The following is an 8979-nucleotide window of genomic DNA, read 5'->3' on the forward strand; positions in this document are numbered from 1 at the left end:
AAATGACTTTGTTCTGTAGTACCAGTTTCACTGGTTGTGACAGTGTCAAGTAGAGCTGCCATCTCCATTAACGATGAGGTGGCCTTGGTGCAGGGCTTAGGTCAACTGAGGATCGCTCAGTGCCCTGACTGAGGTGGGGATACTTCCAACTCTGCTAGCGCTCAGTTAACTACCACTCAATTGTCCTGTGAATCTGCTGGCTGAGGAAGACAGCAGCCTTTCCTGTCTTCTTCAGCAGGAGCTGCTTGCTAGGTAAGTAAAGCAATGAGGGCCATGACTCCTCAGGGTGTGGCTACGGACAGGATTTAGCAAACTGGTTTGCCATCTCCTGTTTCATCATTGGCAATGAGGGGCCCCTCCTCTGCTGGTGTTTCTATAGGCTCATAAAATCTCTGGCAAAGACACTTTCTGTTCTGCAAGTGCTGAAAACCTAGACTACATATAGGCCATGACATAGACAGCAGTAGCCTATCTGCTACTCTTTGAATTTTAATTTCTATAGGCGCAGAAGACTTTTCACTGAGCCTTTAATCTAGGCTGTTAGGGTAAGGCTAGATAATTAGATATTAGTGCCAATTACTGAAATATTTGGCTAACCTAGTCTAGAAGAAACTGTCTCACTCAATCCTACGGAGAAAAAGAAACCTTCCTATTTAATGACCACTTGTTAGGGTATGGTATAACTTCTTCAGGGTCAACTCTAAAAATGTGTTTGTGAAATAAAATGAAGAGTATGGACATAACTTTTTTCAAAAAGAAATTATAAGCATTCATTCATTTAGTGTGTATGCATGCGCCTTGGCAAGTGAGTGGAGGCCAGAGGATAATGGATAATTTTTTAAGTAGAGAAAATTGCCAGGTGTGGTGGCAATTTATCCCTACACTGGAGAGGCAGAAGCAGGCAAATCTCTGAGTTTGAAGCCAGCCAAGTCTACAGAGTGAGTTCCAGGATAGCCAGGGCTACACAGAGAAACCCTGTCTTGAGTAACAATACATAACAAAACAAAGGCAGCTGGTGGGAGGCAGGGGGAGGGGAGGTTAAAGCCCTTAGCTATTGCTTGTGAGAGACTACAAGATGCCGTATTCTAGAAGGCAATCAAATCATCCCAGCAAAGGTTGAGCATTAAGGTGCTTTGTGATCTAGTAACTCCACGTTCAAGAACATGCCCAAGGAAGCTGAAAATACCAAGCTGGAGACATGGCTCAGTTGTTGAGAGCATGGGCTGTCTTCTAGAGGACTCAGGTTTGATTTCCAGCACCCACCTGGCAGCTCATGATCATCTGTCGTTCCAGTTCCAGGGACCTCAAGTAGTCCAGGTTGGTCTCAAATTTAATTTTTAGCTGAAGGTTGCCTTGAACTTCTGACCTCGCTCCCTTTGCCTGGGACTACAAGAATGTACCAATGCCCCCGACAAAACAAACAAACAAACAAACAACAACAAAACCATAGCAAAGTAACAAAAACTGTTTTTTTCTAGCAGTTCTGTGCAAAAGTTATAAAAATATCTTTTGTGTTCCTTGCTCTCATTGCAACATCTTCCAGCAGTGTGACACTTCATTATAACTTAGGAACCTACACAAGTATTGTCATTACCACCCACTATATAAAAAGGATTCTTTTGGGGTGATAGAAAAAAATTTTTAATTAAAAGAAATAGTATGACTCCTCCTTTTCTGACTGGAACCATGGAGGCTGTACTAGAGAAGAAAAAGAAGGTTGCCATTGTGTCAGAAACCTTTAAGAAAAAGTGGAGGAATTTTGCAGAGTTGAAGGTGAAGCACCTGAGAAAGAAGTTTGCCCTGAAGACACTGCAAAAGGCGACAGGAAACTCATCTATGAGAAGGCAAAGCACTCTCACAAGGAGTGCAGACAGATGGACCAGACTGAGATTCCATGGCTAGGATGGCAAGGAAAGCTGGGAACTTCTATGTGCTCGCAGAACCAAAATCGGCATTTGTCATCAGAATCCGAGGTATCAATGGAGTAAGCCCAAGGGTGTGCAAGGTATTGCAGCTGCTTGTCTTAGGCAGATCTTCAATGGCACCGTTGTTAAGCTCAACAAGGCTTCAGTTAACATGATGAGGATTGTGGAACTGTACACTGTATGGGAGTACCCCAACCTGAAGTCAGTAAAGGAGCCCATCTACAAGTGAGGCTATGGCAAAATCAATAAAAAGTGGATTGCCTTGACAGATAATTCCTGCTCAAACTCTCTGTAAAGTTGGCATCATCTGCATGGAGGATCTAATTTATGAGTTCTACACAGTTGGGAAACGCTTCAAGGAAGCAAATAACTTCCTGTGGCTCTTCAAACTATCTTCCACACCAGGTAGAATGAAGAAAAAGACACCTCACTTTGTAGAAGGTGGAGATGCTGGCCAACAGGGAAGACCAGATAAACAGTCTTATTAGATGGATGAACTAAGGTGTTGCCCATGGTATTTTATAGTCTGGTCAGTTAATAAACAGTCACATCTTAACAAATTAAAAAAAATTATGATGGCTTCCCAAGTCTTTGACTGTATTAGACTCCTGAGTTAGATACTTTGAATGGTAAATGGGACATGGCAGGAATTATGTCTCAGTTAATCTGGCAGGAAAAAGCTTGATGAGACAATCAGGGAACTTTGAAGGTGGACAGAATCCAATTGGTCCCTAAGCTAATAAGTCTTTTGTTGTCATCTTGACACAAACCTAGACAGTTTGGGCAGAGAGAATCTTAAGTGAGAAAATGCTTCAACAAGATTGGCCCAGAGGCAAGTCTGTGGGGAGATTTCTTGGCTGATGACTCATATGGGAGGCCAAGTCCATTGCGGGCAGTGCCACACCTTGGCAGGTGGTTGTGGGTGATATAACATAGCAGGCTGAGCAAAGTCATGAGAAGCCAGCCAGAAAGTAGCATTCATCTATGGTCTCTGCTTCAGTTCCTGCCCAGTATGAGTTCCTCTCCAAACTTCCTTAAGTGAAGGACCGTGATGTGGAACTGTAAGCTGAAACAAAATCTTGGTTTTGGTCATGGTGTTTTATCACAGCAATAGAAAAGACATAAATTGATATCAGATAATGATATATTCCTGTGACAGACCTCACAGTGTTTCTAGGAGGATTATAAGGACTTTGGAACATTGGTGTCTTAGTGACTATTTGATTGGTGTGTGAAGAGACAGTATTGCCAAGGCAACTCTTAAAAGAGACAACATTTAATTGGGGCTGGATTATGGGTTCAGTCCATTATCATTAGGGCAGGAAACATGGCAGCATCCAGGCCTACATGGTGCTGGAGTAAGAGCAGAGAGCTCTGCATCTTGATCTGAATGCAGCCAGTAGGTGACTATCTTCCTCAGTCAGCCAGAAGAAGACTCTCATTCCATATTGGGCACAGCTCAAGCATAGGAGACCTCAAACCCCACCCCAAAGGCACAAACTTCCTCCCACAAGGCCATCCTCCTAATAATAGCACTTGCCATGGGCCAAGCATATTCAAAGCACCACAGCAACTCTTATAAAAGAAAAGATGTAATTGGGGATGGCTTATAGCTTCGGAGATTTAGTCCATTAACATACAGGGGAGAGGATAGCAGCAGGCTTGGCAGGCATGTTGCTGTCGTTGAAAGAAGTTGGGAGGTGGTGGCATGTGTCTTTAATTCCAACATTCAGGAGGCAGCGGTGGGCAGATCTCTGAGATCCAGGCCAGGATGCTCTAGAGTGAGTTCCAGGGCAGCCAGGGCTACACAGATAAACTACAAAACAACAACAACAACAACAACAACAACAACAACACAACAAAAAAGTAGGCAGAGACAGAGAGTCAGAGAGAGACAGGGCCTGGCATGGGTTTTTGAAATATCAAGGCCTACTTCTAGTGACATAATTTCCCCAACAAGGTCACACCTTCTTTTTTTTTTTTTTTGATTGGTTATTTTTTATTTACATTTCAAATGCTATTCCCTTTCTGTTTCCCATCTATAAACATCCTATCTCATCCCCCTCTCCTTCTTCTATAAGGGTGTTCCAGTCCCCAAGCCCCCCCCCAACATTCCCCTACACTGGGGGGGGGCATCTAGCCTTTGCAGGACCAAGGGCTTCTCCTTCCACTGGTGCCCAACAAGGCCATCCTCTGCTACATATGCAGCTGGAGCCATGGGTCTGTCCATGTGTAGTCTTTGGGTAGTGGTTTAGTCCCTGGGAGCTCTGGTTGATTGGTATCGTTGTTCTTATGGGGTTACAAGCCCCTTCAGCTCCTTCAAACCTTTCTCTAATTCCTCCAACAGGGACCCCATTCTCAGTTCGCTGGTTGGCTGCTAGCATTCACATCTGTATTTGTTATGCTGTGGCTGTGCCTCTTAGGAGACAGCTATATCAGGCTCCTGTCAGCATGCACTTCTTAGCTTCATCAATCTTATCTAGTTTTGGTGGCTGTGTACCCATGTGGGGCAGGCTCTGACTGGCCATTCCTTCAGTCTCTGCTCCAAACTTTGTCTCCATATCTCTTCTTATGAATATTTTTGTTCCCCCATTTAAGAAGGAATGAAGCATCCACACTTTGATTGTCCTTCTTCTTGAGCTTCATGTGGTCTGTGGTTTGTATCTTGGGTAATCTGAGCTTTTGGGCTAATATCCACTTATCAGTGAGTACATACCATGTGTGTTTTTCTGTGACTGGGTTACCTCACTCAGGATGATATTTTCTAGTTCAATCCATTTGCCTATGAATTTCATGAAGTCATTGTTTTTGATAACCGAGTAGTACTCTATTGTATAGATGGATACATTTTCTGTATCTATTCCTCTGTTGAAGGGCATCTGGGTTCTTTCCAGCTTCTGGCTATTATAAATAAGGCTGCTATGAACATAGTGGAACATGTGTCTTTGTTGTATGTTGGAGCATCTTTTGGATATATGCCCAGAAGAGGTATAGCTGGGTCCTCAGGTAGTGCAATGTCCAGTTTTCTGAGAACCTCCAAACTGATTTCCAGAGTGGTTGTACCAGCTTGCAATCCCACCAACAATGGAGGAGTGTTCCTCTTTCTCCACATCCTCACCAGCATCTGTTGTCACCTGAGTTTTTGATCTTAGCCATTCTGACTGGTGTGAGGTGGTATCTAAGGGTTGGTTTTTTTTTTTTAAGTGTTAAATACTCTTTATTTGATATCATACATAAACCACAGTAAATGCCTTTCAGTGGTGAAAGGCAGCATCATTGATGTAGGGAATTCTAATTAAAACAGCATTGTCAAGAATAGTTCCGTCCTGGTGTTTAGCATTGCCTGTCAGAGGCCAGTGAACACATACTGAAGCACGGGTGAGTCTTCTTGTTTCTGAGACAGTGACAGAATTTTCCCAGGATTTAAACATATTCATATACCCGGCTATATAAATCTAAGTACAAAACCATTCAATAGGTTCGAGGCCACACCCCCATATTTATGGAAAGGAAAACATTACTAATTAAGTCCAGTCTTATCTTGAGAAAGGGAGAGCAGTGATAGCATGTATTCAATTGGAAGTGTTACTTTAAAAAAGATCATATCCACTTTATGACAAGTCAATTTTACTTAAATCGGGGCTGTCCAACAAAAGCATTGTTAGCCATTCATGATCTGAATTTGGTGTATGAATTAAATTATGGTATACATTAAAAGCCATGAGACATTTGTTTTGTAATAAATAAGGCAGTGGAATTATTCATTAGTAGCCTTTTTAAGATAAGCTATTAGGTCCGCCCTTTCTCCCTTCTTCTTAATTCCAGCGAAGATCATTTTTGTTCCAGGGATGTACTTTTTGGGATTTTCCAAATACTCCATCAGGGTATCCTCTCCCCAGGTGATACCTTTGTTCTTGTTGGCATCTGTGTAAGAGAATCCAGCAGCCTGGCCTGTCTTCCGCCCAAACAGACCATGGAGGTTTGGTCCAGTCTTATGCTTGCCTCCTTTTTCCACAGTGTGGCACTGGGCACACTTTTGAACAAAAATCTTCTTGCCTTTTCAACATCACCCATTTTAAATTCGGTCCGGGCTGGTCAACACCACAAACGAAGAGACTCTTGGGCAGACGTCCCGCTCTCTAGCCCAAGAACACGCCGGCCCCCTAAGGGTTGTTTTGATTTGCATTTCCCTGATGACTAAGGATGTTGAACATTTCTTTACATGTTTTTCAACCACTCCATATTCCTCAGTTGAGAATTCTTTGTTTAGCTCTCTACCCCATTTTTAATAGGGTTATTTGGCTCTCTGGAGTCTAACTTCTTGAGTTCTTTGTGTATTTTGGATATGAGCCCTCTATCAGTTGTAGGTTTGGTAAAGATCTTTTCCCAATGTGTTGGTTGCTGTTTTATCCTAATGACAGTATCCTTTGCCTTACAGAAGCTTTGCAGTATTATGAGGTCCCATTTATTGATTCTTGATCTTAGAGCATAAGCCATTGGTGTTTTGTTCAGGAAGTTTTCCCCAGTGCCCATATGGTCGAGGCTCTTCCCCACTTTTTCTTCTATTAGTTTGAGTGTATCTGGTTTTATGTGGAGGTCCTTGATCCATTTGGACTTAAGCTTTGTACAGGGCAATAAGAATGGGTCAATGTGCACTCTTCTACATGCTGACCACCAGGTGAACCAGCACCATTTGTTGAATGTGCTATCTTTCTTCCATTGTATGGTTTTTAACTCCTTTGTCAAAGATCAAGTGACCATAGGTGTGTGGGTTGATTCCTGGGTCTTGAATTCTATCTCATTTATCTACCTGCCTGTCTCTGTACCAATACCATACAGTTTTAATCACTATTGCTCTGTAATACTGCTTGAGGTCAGGGATGGTGATTTCCCCAGAAGTTCTTTTATTGTTGAGAATAGTTTTCGATATTCTGGTTTTTTTCCTATTCCAAATGAATTTTCAAATTGCTCTTTCTAACTCCATGAAGAATTAAGTAGGAATTTTGATGGGGATTGTGTTGAATCTGTAGATCACTTTTGGCAAAATAAGGCCACACCTTCTAATCCTTCTAATCCTTTCAAAGAGTTCCACTTCCTGGTTAACTATGCATTCAAATATGTGAGACTCTGGGGCCTATTCTTTTGCTAGCTTATTCTTGGTTTTTTGAGACAGGTTTTCTCTGTGTAGTCTTGGCTGTCTTTGAACTAGCTCCATAGACCAGGCCAGCCTCGAACTCAGAGAACCACCTGCCTCTCTGCCTCCTGAGTGTTGGCATAAACAGACCATTCTTATGCCAGCTACCACAGATAGGTTAGAAAAGCCACTGAGTGTTCTGAGCAGCTTAGGCAGCTGTTATGGGGAGTTAGAAGACAATGCTGGGAGCAGTACAGATGGAGGCCTGGCTTGTGACAATCCAGAGGAAAGCATAGACTCTAATGGGGTTATTTGTGTGATATTTTTCACTAATGATCTGTAGTGTCAGCTGGAACTGTAGAGTCAGCTATGATTAAGATGAATAATTAAAGATGATAAGTCTGGTAGTATTTTCTTAGGGTCAGCAGACACAATTGTAATCCAAGTACAGGCCAGGCTTGCATCTGATAGTCAGATCTGGCAATCACTTAGGTAGTACTTGTTTTGAAGGCTTGACAGGGTCATGGAGAACAGCTCGTGTGTGGCACTGTGTGGCAAGGGTAGCGTCCCTGAAGAGAGGCCAGGAGAGGCCATTGGTGAAGGAAAACTTCCTGCTACCATTAAAACCTTATTGAAGTCCCAGGATTGAAGGGGATCATTGAGAAAAGTTGAAGCTTGGCACATGTGGCAGAATTAGAGTCTCTGAAGGAAGTCCAGGAGAGGACATTGGTGAAGGAATCCCAATGACAGCAGGGACTCCAGTATTCAGAAGATGCCAGAAGCATAGAACAACATCCAAGAACAGCAACTGCTGTGGAGTGGAGCCTGCATGAACCTAGGAGATGAGCTGCGTGTGCTGACGATGGTGGAATTGGAGAAATGGCCCAAGCCCTTTGCAGGGAGCTCAGAGGATCATGAGTAATGCCAGATGTCCAACACTGAACTCTTTACACTGTTGAAAGTGTAAGATGAAATAAACCATTTCCTCCCCATTTACTTTTGGTCAAGGTATTTTATCAAGCAACAGAAACCCTAACCAGGAGTTCTCTTATCTGTGGGCTTTGAATCTGTGACTGGAACAAATCATGACACTCCTTTGTTTTTCATCCCCATGATCTCATAATAATTTTAAGATCACAGTATAAAACATTCCAATGTTTAAAAGTGCCAATCTTCAAAAATGCAAGCACTTGGCCTGGAGAGATGTCTCAGCAGTTAGGAGCACTGACTGCTTTTCCAGAGGTCCTGAGTTCAATTCCCAGCACCCACTTTATGAAAGGCCCTAGGTCCATCCCATGCAAGCTCTCTGGTTGGCAGTTCAGCCTCTGGTCCCAGGTTATTTGATTCTGTAGGTTTTCATGTGGTGTCCTTGACACCCTGGCTCCTCAATCCTTCCTCCTCCTCTTCCACATTATCATCCAAGCTCCATTAATGTTTGGCTGTGGGTCTCTACATCTGTTTCCATCAGTTGATGAGTACAGCCTCTCTGAGGACAGTCATTCTAGATTCCTGTGTGCAAATATAGCAAAATATCATTAATAATGTTAGGGGTAGGCTTCCTGTCACGACATGGGTGTCAAGATGGGCCAGTTATCGGTCCCCGTATCAGCAATGAAAGTAGTCCTGCCATAAAGGCTGTTGAGAAGAAAAAAAAAAAAAAGATGGGCCAGTTATTGGTTGGTCCTTCTCTCATTCTGCTCTTAATCTTTCTTTTTGTCATGCAAAATAAGCTGTGCACCCGTTAATTCATAATTCCTCTTTACTTTTGGCTCTGATTACCACGATGCTACTTTCTATGAATTGGAATACTGAGTATTTTGAAAGTGGAATCATACATTCTTAGCGTTTTTTATGATTGGGTCATTTCACATAGTCTAATAGTGCATGTTGTGTCATGTGTCCAGAGTGTCCTCTTTAAAG

At 42.7% G+C, this 8979-nt stretch overlaps 1 pseudogene across 1 annotated transcript; it reads right to left on the reverse strand.

The window, feature by feature from the left end:
• Positions 1-5114: 5114 nt before the first annotated feature.
• LOC116911482 lies at positions 5115-5991 on the reverse strand (annotated as a pseudogene). The gene has a single exon (XR_004389327.1). The product of XR_004389327.1 is annotated as a cytochrome c, somatic-like (transcript).
• Between the last annotated feature and the right edge of the window lie 2988 nt (positions 5992-8979).

Source organism: Rattus rattus, chromosome 10 (genome assembly GCF_011064425.1).
Source record: "Rattus rattus isolate New Zealand chromosome 10, Rrattus_CSIRO_v1, whole genome shotgun sequence".
Lineage (NCBI taxonomy): Eukaryota > Metazoa > Chordata > Mammalia > Rodentia > Muridae > Rattus > Rattus rattus.